The following is a 13,112-nucleotide window of genomic DNA, read 5'->3' as shown; positions in this document are numbered from 1 at the left end:
CGGCTAATCTACAATAAGTCACGTCAAAAATAAAACCCGGTTAGGGCACTGCAACTGGTAGAGAGGACAAATAATTAGGTTCAGCCAATGGTGGAACCCGCTTATCTAGTAAGTTCCTTTTCTCCTTCAGCAGCAATCGCAACTGTGTTTCTTATCCAGTTACGATCAAGTGAGGTCCTGTTCTCGGGAAATTTCCCACTTTGAGAACGTTATATCATATAGATCGATCGATCGTTTTATTATATAGATTTGCCGCAAATGGCATTAACTACTTGGCCGAAGAAATCCCGGCAGTAAAAAAGGCGCAAAAGAGTTTTATTACCTAACCTTTAGATAAGACGAGAACAAAAAAGAAGAATTTGATAAAGAAAAGCAGCCAGTGTCCTTATTACTAAAGAGTTTTCACAACGGGAACGCTCCCACTTTGGGAAAATTCTGGGGAACGGCACATTACTATCGAAGACTATCGTCCTTATTCGTAACCCGTTGCCATCAAAAGCTTCTCTGCCTCGTTCGAAACCAATTCGTTTCGTCACCAGTTACGATTGAAGACTTAACGTAAATATAACGACTTTACTCTAAGTTTGAAGATTCTAAGATTGATAACATTATCCCGTTTTTCACGGGGTCTGCTTATCTAACCTGAAGATTTGACAGGTCCGATTTTTAACAGGACTGCCTGCCTGGCCTTCCAACCCGCGAAGGGAAAACCAGCCCAATACAGGTTAGGTCACATACCTCCGAAAATACTTTTCTCAGGAATGTGGGTTTCCTCACGATGCGAGATTGCCTGCTCACAATACAAAACTTATCCCTACGCTGAAGTACGGTATGTTGGGTATGACAGAAGCAGCATGAAAGTAACATTGCGCACTTATTTTTAAATGCACAAATGTCGAATAGCAGTATTGCTTTTTCTAGATGAATTGCTTCCTCCTTCTTTATGTTAAATGGGTATAAATGTATGACGCAAATTAACAGAAAAACAAAGCAGTTTTTATCGCCATCAATCAATTAGGAAGCCTTACAACAAGACGCGAAAGAAATTTTAAACATAAAATTAAATATTTGATCAAGTGCCGATGTCTCATTGCCTTGCTATATTTTTGGTACAGTACTTTTTTTCATACGTAATTTATCATGAAAACGTAGTATTGATTCAGGTGGAATATTTCTTCAGCGTACAAAGGCAAACCAAACACATATTTAATTATAGACGTGGTAAAGATGGGCAAATACTACGTGTATGTACATAAAACGTATTATACAACACCTATGTAAACAGAAGATCATTGTTTTTTCTCATGATCAGACATTTTTATGGAAAAATAAAAAAGTGTATAACTAGGCCACAATTTCTAACTAAGTATGTATAATTTCTTTATCCTTACAAAATCGACTTTCTTTTCCAATACCGTAGCCCCTCTGTCGCCTATATGAACATGCGAACAAGCTATCTAGATCACAAATTTAATTTTATACCTGTCACTTTCTTTTTCGCCAGATACGAAAGGGACGCGTAATCTACAGGCATAAAATTTACGGAACACTTCAATTTTAGACAGGAAAAACGACCCGCTCAAAATTTCACATTGGCAAGTAACTCGAAACTACGTAATATTGTAAAACAATACAATATAATTATCCCTAACACCAACTTTCGTCGGCAGTTTTGTGTGCTGCTACGCAGTATCAAGTTATTTTTCGTATGTCGCGTAACGCTACCACATACATTTAACGCGTTAAATAAATACATAAACAAGAAAACACTTTCTTTGCATTTAGTAACCAAATAAAAAATGCGTCTTCTACTCCCTTTTAACCCCTCCTCGCGCACCGCACTCAAGTAGCATTTTATACTCGCAGCCCGAGTCATTCATATAGTGGTGGGGGTGGGGAGTGTTAGGGGGCCACCCTCGCTCGGGATAGATTTGAAGGTACAATCATTTTTTATGCGAGGGGGAATAATGTCCTGGCGGGGCCGTATACACTAGCTGAGAGGAGTTTCTTTTAGGTTCAGTTTATTTCGAACTAGTTGTCCGCCTGCGATTTCGTCCGTGTCGACATTATTTTACTTCACCGCGTGTCACCTCTCCTACTCGAAATCTATCCATCGAAAGTGTATCGGTTTGAGGCGTGAAAAGGTAATAGACAAACAGACTAACCATCGCATTTATAATACAAGTATGGATAGTACTCTTGCACCTACTTTAATTTCTATACAGGACCATTTGGAGATAGGCAAAAAAGTTTTTAATTGTCTTGGTCATTGTATTAGTTGACATTTATTGTAATGCCACGGCACTGACATAACTATATCTAACCAAAACAAAAATTACGTAAGTATACCTATATAGGTGGGTATATCAATTACAACTTAAGTACTTTATTTTTTAGTTAGTTACCCGTAGTCAGGCACGCACATAGAGCAACGCGGACCTCTGGGCACGCACGACATACGCGATATGTTTTTGGAGGAAATTACAGTATACAGCACATAAATATTATATTTGGCATTATTCGTTTGCAAGATCGAAAACCTTCTTCTAACACAATCTAATTTCAATATAATATATAGCTTACGTCTCAGATCTACATCCATCGCAAGATGAACTTAGTACCCAGACCTCGCCAAGCTTTCAGAATATAAAATCTTAATTTCCCACCTCCCCATGTCTCCTAAGCCTTATCCCCGGCCCTCCGTAATAAAGAGCGTGTCTCGCAACTGCTATAAAGGCTGGACGCATTACTTTTTACACGCGGCGATAAGGGCGCTATTCTCGCTAGGCGCGCGGGGCGCATATTTCTACCGGGCAAGGCGGTGCGCTGACCGGAAAATGGGAATTTGGGGCCCAACGGCAATTGGAGGGTTAACAGAGTTCGATAGAGGTCGATTGATATAGAATGTGATCTTAAAGAAAAAATGTATCCGATGGAAATACAATGGTTTTTATTGCCGACTCTAGTATTTGGAGCTTTTAAATCTCATAATCAAGAAGTGTGCTATAAAAAATATAACCTTACTTTCTACATAGTAATATATCTTTTATTTATCATTATCAGCCCATTAACGTCCCCACTGCTGGGGCACGGGCCTTCCCTATGGATGGATAGGGAGATCAGGCCTTAAACCATCACGCGGGCCCAGTGCGGATTGATGGTTATTAACGACTGCTAGTGCAGCCGGAACCAACGGCTTAACGTGCCTTCCGAAGCACGAAGGAGCTCGAGATGAAAACTTTTTTTTTGTGGTCACCCATCCTATGACCGGCCTTTGCGAAAGTTGCTTAACTGCAACATTCGCAGACCGAGCGCGTTTACCGCTGCGCCACCGAGCTCCTCAATTTTCGCATCTTTTATTTATATCTAAGTAAAATTATATTAAAAATCTACTTAGAAAACAAGCAGGTAAAGCAATTATAAACCACTAGATATAATAACGTCATTGCGCAGGCGCCACAGCTGTCGGCGCCATCATATCGGTATCTCAATGTTCGATATTTAAAATCCATTATTGTTCTTTAAATTTTTAATTGTTTCGCCGATGCGGTGCGCCAGCCACGTAGGTCTAATTAGTGTTGGCATGTCAAAAATAAAATGAACTGTTTTTTTTTAGAAATTACTTTTCCTTATTTAATAGTATATTCTAGAATGAATATACCATAATTATACAAGATGTTAGTGACATCGTAACAAAAACTTTGTCACTAACACCCATACGTACTTGTATGGCTACCTGTACGTACTTGTACGGGGTGTAAGTGACATCGTAACGGATACTGAGATGAATGATTCAGCTCATTATTCTGAGTTGATATCAAATGGAATTTTCCATCGCAGAAGTATAGAATTTAAAATAATTTAAAAAGACTAAAAAGTTAACATGAATTTTGCGACGGAAAATTCCACTTACATCAACTCAGAATCATGGTCTGAATCATCCCCCTTAGCATTCGTAATATTCGTTACGACGTCACTAACAGCCTGGGTTGGGCTGTTTAGAATTATACCAAACGATGTTTAAATTATCCTTAATATTATTATATGTGTATGTTGATACCTACTTTGACCTAAACCTTGATAAGTAGGTAGAATGTATTTATTAATTATTACTGTACCTATTTACAGTAAATTCTTTGTTAACGAACTTTTAAAAACATACTCTATATAGCTAATAATAATAATAATAATATGTAATTATTATTTTCTTTCTTACACCTACGTCTCACTGCTGGGCATAGGGCTCCCATTATCGATCGGAGGGGGTGCGGAGTATACTCCATGCTATTAAGCTCATTTAATCATCCCCTTAGCATTTTCCCGTTTTTCACAGGGTCAGCTTACCTAACCTGAAAATTTGACAGGTCCGGTTTTTATAGAATCGACTGCGTGTCTGACGTTCCAACCCGCGAAGGGAAAACCAGCCCAATACAGATAAGGTCACAACGAAAATACATTTCTTGGGAACGTGGGTTTTCTCACGATGTTTTCCTTCACCGCTGAGCAAGTGATAATCATTTATGATCCAAACGTGAACTCGAAAACATCGTGAGGAAACCCGCATACTCAAGAAATGCGTTTCGGAGGCATGTGACCTAACCTGTATTAAGCTGGTTTTCTCTTCGCGAGTTGGAAGGTCAGACAGGCAGTCGCTTCTATAAAAAACTGGACCTGTCAAGTCTTCAGGTTAGGTAAGCGGACCCCGAGAGAAACGGGATAACGTTAGGGAGATGATGATGACATCGGTAACTCTTCGCCCTGCACCAATTAGTGTCGGTACCAACTTCACCCCCTCTGGGTCTTACTTTAGTCTTGAATGGCCGTAAGCTAAGGGGTAAGGGGGAGAGCGCATGAACTGTGATGAAGTATATTTTTAGTTTTATAATATTTAATTGATAAAACCAGCCTTCAACAATCGCAGACCGAGCGCGTTAACCGCTGCGCCACTGAGCTCCTCAAACAAGCAACTTTCGCAAAGGCCGGTCATAGGATGGGTGACCACAAAAAAAAAGTTTTCATCTCGAGCTCCTCCGTGCTTCGGAAGGCACGTCAAGCCGTTGGTCCCGGCTGCATTAGCAGTCGTTAATAACCATCAATCCGCCCTGGGCCCGCGTGATGGTTTAAGGCCCGATCTCCCTATCCATCCATAGGGAAGGCCCGAGCCCCAGCAGTGAGGACGTTAATGGGCTGATGATGATGATGATGAAGACCAGCCTGGATCATGGGTAAACACACACACACAAATCTTTTAATAAAAAAAATAAGCGGAAAAATAATACATAACCCCCCAGGCTATATTTTTACCTGCCCTGGAGAAAGAAAGTTTCTTTTTTTGACGTGACTTATTGTAGATTTGCCGTAGATGGCATTAACTACTTGGCCGGACAAATGCGGAACGCTGAAGGCTCTCACCCGGTACAACGTTTATGACAACAGGCCTGAGGGTGCTCAGTAGGGCGCGAACCTCGGCTCAGGGCAAAAGAATTAATCGACCCTAGTGGGTCGATAGCGATAAGCGCTGATTGAGGGAAATCGTCGACCACGTTGACGGGGTCGGTATCGGGGTCCTGAAGTGTTACGTGTCGCGAGCTGATTGGCTGCCTCTATGGCAACAGAAACATATATTGTATACAAAAATATATAATAAAATCTCCAATTGCTAGCAACACCGCAGAGTTAGCAAACAACCCTTAATTACATATATTGTTTAAACTAATAAAACTAATCGAATTCCTTTTTATATTTGCCTACAACATTCTGTATTGTGTTTATTAATATATGCATACTCAGATACTTTGTTCTCAAACGTGTTAATTAGGCTATTCGGGAGTCTGTCTGTCTATTAGTTTGTTTGTATTATAATATTACAACGATATTTACACAGGGCCTTTAATGATTATGAGTTGAACAAAAACCATTTTATTGCCTTGTAGAGATTTGCTTTAAACGATATCCTTTTAGTTAATTTAGAAAAAGATTTTTTTTTTGACGTGACTTATTGTAGATTTGCCGCAGATGGCATTAACTACTTGGCCGGACAAATGGGGAGCGTTGAAGGCTCTCACCCGGTACAACGTTTAAGACAACAGGCCTGAGGGTGCCCAGTTGGGCGCGAACCTCGGCTCAGGGCGTCGTCTGAGAGGAAAAATATTTGAAAGAATTAATCGACCCTCGTGGGTCGATTGCGATAAGCGCTGAATGAGGGAAATCGTCGACCACGCCGGCGGGGTCGGTATCGGGGATCTGAAGTGTTTGGTGTCGCGAGCTGATTGGCTGCCTCTATGAGTAATCGGGTCGTCGGGATCGTATATTACGTCCTTCGGACGCCGATACTTTTCAGTACCGTCCCTAAGCGGAATGTACTCGGAAGCCGCAACTACCAGGGGATGAAAAAGAATAATAGAAAGGCATAAGTACTGTGGCAACGGCCTCCGTGGTCCAGTGGTTGAGCGTTGTGTTCACAATCCGGAGGTCCCGGGTTCGAATCCCGGATTATCATGTGGATTGCAAGGTGGATTACCAACCCCATCAACCCTGGTGTCCGGGTTACTATTGAGCCGCCAAAGGCCCCTGACATGGCTCATGTAACGACTACTTACTGTCGCGTTCTTATCTCGCGAATCAAATAGGTTGTACTTACTAGGGAAAATAAAACGGTATATAGAAATTAAACCAAGTTTATTTCATTAAATCCCTAGCAAGTACATAGATCGGATCTCTGGGTCGCAGGTAATTTGATACTGGCTGAGCACCCTTGGTGCAGTAGGAAAACTACCACTTCCCTGTAACTCTTCCCACGACGACACGGGGTACACCGGCGCGCGCAGCAGGGCAGCAGAAACGGTGGGGTAAGTACAGGACCGAAAGTGGATCCAGCGGGTTGTAGAACCCGAAAGGTGAAGCGGTAGAGGTAAGTACAGGACCGGTAGTGGGTCCTGCGGTTGTAGAACTCGAAGGGTGAACCCTGGAACCCGGAATTAGTCATTTCAAGAATTGTCCGAATTCCCAGTCTGACTGCCACATGCCGATTCCTTAGCTTGATTGAAGATGGGAAGTGGATAGCAAGCAAGCTTAGCAATCTAAGATGTGGCTGTCAGCAAATTACACACAATAAAAGTGAATTTAGCAAAATAAATTTAGAAAAAGAACAAAGAACAAGATAAATTTATGGTAGGTAGTTGTTTTAAAAAACTATCTAACAAAATAGTAAAATTGAATATTTTAAGCTGAATAATTTTAATAGTAACGACATTAAACGTATTTTGTACATTATTATTGTTCCATTTAAGAATTATTTAAACAAGGAAAGTACTTAGGTACAAAGATAACTTTAAGTTGGTTAAGTAGAATTAATTTAGAAAAATTGACAATTTAAATGTTGTTTTGAACATAAAAGATTGCTAATTATGATATAAAATAAGCACTAAAGCGTGAAAATACATTTACACGATGATTATGAAAAATGACAGTCATGCAATGAACAAAGAAAGCATGTACTAGTCTACGTTAATATTTAAACTAATAAAAATGGTAATTGCTACACTTACCCAATTAATGGGGATAACACAACACTATGAATTATTATATCGTAGACAAAATTAGTAAAAAAAAGTATTTAAAAAATATACGAGTAATCGAGGTGTTCTCGCTACAAAGGCAGAAGGATTGTGTCGAACATCCGACCGGAAGAGTAACGGCTCGGCTGTGGAATGTAGGTACGGCTACCTACGCAATGTGATAATTATTAAAGTCGTACAATATTAACGGAATTATTTTGTAAATAGATATGTTTTGTTAAATTAATTAGTATATGTTTATTTATGTAATAATATTTTAGTTTTAAGCAGTAGTTTTTAAGTGTTTTCAATGATAACTTTTTGATAGTTCCTAACAGAAAAACAAGAGCAATTACACTCAGTAGTAAAACGCGGCAGGCGTTACATTACATCAGTAAGTAGTAACTGGGACCAACGGCTTAACGTGCCTTCCGAAGTACGGATCATGTTACTTTTGGACAATCAGGTGATCAACCTGTAATGACTCTTCCAGATTGGAAGTAAAGAATGCACAGAATACGCTCAGCTGTTTATGATGGTAAGTCGTAAAAGCCGACTGAGGAATTGAACCTACAGCATAACTTAGCATCACGCCCGTAGCCGCAAAAGGGTAGACAGAAATGTATATTATGTAATAGGGGGCGAGCCTATAGCCATCAACCGAACTACAAATCTTGAAAACTGCGTGATATCAATTTTCTTTTTAATTAACAAATCAAATCACATATCCTTTATTGCACACAAACAAAGCATTTTGGCAACAGTACAAATGGGCGGCCTAATTGCTCTGAAGCAGTTTCTTCCAGGCAACCACTACCAGAAATCAGGGATAAAAATGTTGGATGCGGGACGGTGCAAAAACAACGGTTAATATAATAACTATACATTGTTTTAAGTTTACGCGGTTATTATCATAATTAAAGCACATAATAACGGGTTCTTACCGCGTTTAAATGGGGATATGAGACTCCCGATATTTCGACACTGTTGCAAGTGCCATGATCACGGGATGACTGATGAGATTGGAGTGGAGTAGGTAGATCCATAATAAAAAAAATAAAAAATAAAAAAAATAAAAAATAAAAATAAAAAAAAATAAATAAATAAAAAATAAAAAAAAATGAAAAAAATAAAAAAATAATAATGAAATAATAATAATGAATATATAATAATGAAATATCGGGAGTCTCATATCCCCATTTAAACGCGGTAAGAACCCGTTATTATGTGCTTTAATTATGATAATAACTATAGTTAATATTTTATTATTTATTTTATTAATAGTCGGAGTACCAACAACTATAACCATAATTATAATGAATGCTTACAAATTAAATTAAAACAAAGCCCATTTAATGGTATTCGCAAATGAAAACAACATTTACTTGTACACACACACACACTGTACATAATAATACGTACATACTCAATAATATATACGTACTTATATGTATAATACATATTTCTTAATAATGCCTAACCATACCATAGAGAAAATTGTAAACTATACCACAACAGAATAAGTAGGGAATTAATTATCTATGATGCAAACATGAATTCAAACTCATAAAGCCACATTACTGAATGTGGCTTACTATAATGTATGTATTTCTTACTTTATTTATAAAAGTATTCTGCGCATTACTCTTTCTTTTTCAGAACCACGATACAGACCCCGCCGGCGTGGTTGACGATTTCCCTCACGACCCACTAGAGTCAAATATTTTCCTCTCAGACGATGCTCCGAGCCGAGGTTCGCGCCCAACTGGGCACCCTCAGGCCTGGTGTCTTAAATGTTGTACCGGGTGAGAGCCCTCAGCGCTTCCCATTTGTTCGGTCAAGTAGTTAATGCCATTTGCGGCAAATCTACAATAAGTCACGTCAAAAAAAAGAAACTTACTTTCTCGAGGGCCGGTAAAAATATAGCCTGGGGGGTTATGTATTATTTTTCCGCTTATTTTTTTTTTATTAAAAGATTTGTGAGTGTCTGTGTTTATCCACGATCCAGGCTGGTCTCATCAATTAAATATTATAAAAATAAAAAAAATAAAATATACTTTATTTCGGACAATTATATATTGACCCTAGTCTTGTGCATTCTAAATAACTTTTAACTACACTTATAACTAAACAATGGAAGTTTTATATGGACCAATATAGGGTAGGTACTAACCTAACCTATTTTTTCTGTTTACCCCAAACAAGAAACAAAATATCAATTTTATCACATTGTTTGTCCCCCGGCGTCGCTATAAGTAAATAATGTCGTTAAACATGACACATATTTTCTAAAACTAGCTTAAAATATGTGATTTAAATCACGTAAAAGAAGGTCCAGGATTTTGGTTTAAGAAAAGGACAATTTACTAAAAGGACATGTAGTGAAAAGGATGTTGCTAAAAGACAATTTACAATAAAAACAAAAGTTTGAAAACTAATACACGACTACGGAAAAATCTTGTTTCAGTAGTCGGGTTTTAATTTTTAAACTTTTATTTTTATTTATATTATTTTGGGATCTTTATTTATTAAGACAACATAATCATGTTGCCGATAAGTACTTACATGTTTTATGCAAGATTTGGTAATAAGTCATGTTATCAGTTCATCGTAATTATCGAAAATACAAGGAAACCCCTAAATAAAAGCTAGTAATATGTGCATATTTGAAATATTGTATTGTGTTGTATTGTATTGTATTACTGTATTGTATTGTATTGTCGCGCTACTTATAAAATATAATGCAGGTGACTTCTGCACAATGTATGAGGTAACGTGTATACAACTGCAAATATTTTCATGGTGGCACGACCATGGTTACGCACATAATCAAAGTTAAAATTTATTATATTCACAATTAAAGATTCGCATTACGTATCGACCCGTTTAAAATAGTTTACTAAGATTAAAGATTTGTTACTTAATTGTACCATGCGAGCTTGTTAACACACTGCCGCGTGTCTAGATAAGCGTTCTACAATGTTCCAGTGATGTAACTCTACACCTAAGTATTAAATCAAGAGTGAAACCGCGTTGATGTCTTTTGTTTGTAAATAAAATTTTCAAAATATTATTCACTTAACACTTTCAAGGACCGAACGTCTAATGACGTTCCGATTCCAAGGTGTCATATTACCTATTATGAACCATCAGTGGCTCATGATCTCTGTCCGTAAAAGGGTTAAACGAAGTACAACGTAGTCCAAAATAATATTTTAGTATTTTTTTCAATACAAATATCCTTTAAGTACTGTTCATTGCTTAGTTATACTTATTATATGAACGCAAAAATATTCTAAGTTTATGATATTAAACTCTAAAATTGAATACAATGCAGATAGCGCTCTTCAGATTAACCACGATAAGTGCCTACTCAAAAATATAATCCAATTGCAGAAGTATATACAAAAATGATTGTTGCTTGATATTTGCATCAGATACGTATATAATTATTTTGGTACCTATGTCGCTTCTCTTTATTTTGATGAGAATAATAATGGATGGAAGATGTGTTGTGCCTGGATGTAACAACAAGGGTCATCATTTATACCCAAAAACAAAGATAAGAGATGCAACGTCTGTTATCCGCGTAATTAGAAGGTTAAACGAAGGCAATTCTGGACAGCGCCATCTATATTTTTTTTGGGAATCGTAGCCTGGTAAGTCCGTCTGTAAAAAAAATATAGGTACGTAAAAGTATAAAAGAAAGTAACACACTGTATGGTGACGAATTTCAGTCAATATTAAAGTACTTAATTAATATTTTATGAAAGTATCCCGTACAGTTATACCAATGTTGTACTGTTATAACAATTCCCATAAAATAAACGAAACTTAATTAGCCTCAATAATCTTATAAATACCTAAATAATTTAATAAATTCAAATAGAAAAAAGAAAAGATCTTTTTTATTTGGTAATCAGAATTTCATAATTTATCTTTGAAATTCTGAACCTAGGAAACTGCCCAATTAGGTCGTGTACTAGGTTCAATATTAATTATGAAATTCTTATTACTAAATAAAGACAGAACAAAAGCTAGCGAAAAACAGTTCATTTTATGTATTTAATTTATTTATTTTAAATGAATAAAAACGTAATAATAAGTCAGACATTTTATCACGTTCTCAATGACGTCATAGTGTGTTTTTTCAAACAAATTCCATAAGTAATTCGTGTTTTGACGTTAAGTAAAAAGTAACTTATTTGACTAGTTGGAAACCAATGTGACCTTTTAACCCCCCTGTACTATGTATATAGTTGTAGGTAAATAATTATACTTACCAACATACTTACCTATTGTATTACATAAGTATAAAATTCTATACGTCCTACTATTGGGCAAAGGCCTGTAGGCCTTGATCGGATGGGGGACCGAGCTTAATTAAAACACATAATAACATTCCGATATCAAATACATAAACAAGCGGCAAAGAAAGAGGGTAGATATGTAATATATATATTCCTAGAGAAGAACAACCTTTTATCAAAAAACCAATATGGCTTTCGTCGAAAAAAATCCGCCAACGATGCAGTTCATAATTTAACTAATTATGTCTGCACTAATCTTGATGCGGGTAATAAATGTATTGGTATATTTTTAGACCTGGCTAAGGCCTTTGATGCAGTCTCTGTTCCTATTCTACTTAATAAACTCGAAGGTTTTGGCATTCGAGGCAATGAACTCACACTGTTTAGGAGCTATTTGACTGACAGATATCAGTGTACATCGGTTGGTAGGTACGTTAGCTCAGCGCTTCCCATTACTTATGGTGTACCGCAAGGTAGTATTCTTGGTCCAACACTATTTTTAATTTATATTAATGACCTCTGCCAAATAGATCTCTCGTCAGGAAGCCTAATTTCATATGCTGACGATACTGTACTTCTATTCTCAGGTAAGGCTTGGCAGGATGTTTTCACTTATGCTCAAGGTGGCTTTGATAAAGTTTCTAATTGGCTATCAGAGAATGCACTTACCCTAAATGCTAATAAAACTAAATATTTAACTTTCTCAATTCGTAATGTCTCCCATCTTTTTCAAAACTTTAAAATTCTTAATCACACCTGCCGTATCTCTGAATCTGAATTTTGCTCGTGTCTAGCCCTTGAACGCTCCTCTACAATAAAATACCTGGGAATTATTGTAGACCACAATTTAAACTTCAATAACCACATTGAATTACTATGCGGTAGGGTTCGTAAGCTTATATATATATTTAAATATCTAAGACATGTTGCTGACAGAACACTATTGCGGCAGGTATATTTTGCTCTATGTCAATCACTGCTGACATATTGTATATCGTCATGGGGTGGGGTTCCTAAAACAAAACTTAAGTCCCTAGAGGTAGCTCAACGAGCAGTCTTAAAGGTTAGCTCTTTCAAACCCTATCTTTATCCAACACGGCTCCTCTATCAATCTTGGGAAGTTCTTACCGTGCGACAATTATTCATATTAAGCATCATACTCAGACAGCATTGTGAGCTAACGTATGACCCAGGTAGTCTATTGAAACGTAGGTGTGATGTAGTTTGTCACAGGTCTTCTAATTTT

Source organism: Pectinophora gossypiella, chromosome 3 (assembly GCF_024362695.1).
Source record: "Pectinophora gossypiella chromosome 3, ilPecGoss1.1, whole genome shotgun sequence".
NCBI lineage: Eukaryota > Metazoa > Arthropoda > Insecta > Lepidoptera > Gelechiidae > Pectinophora > Pectinophora gossypiella.
The sequence above is the reverse complement of the archived record's forward strand: the minus strand, read 5'-3'. Positions refer to the sequence as shown.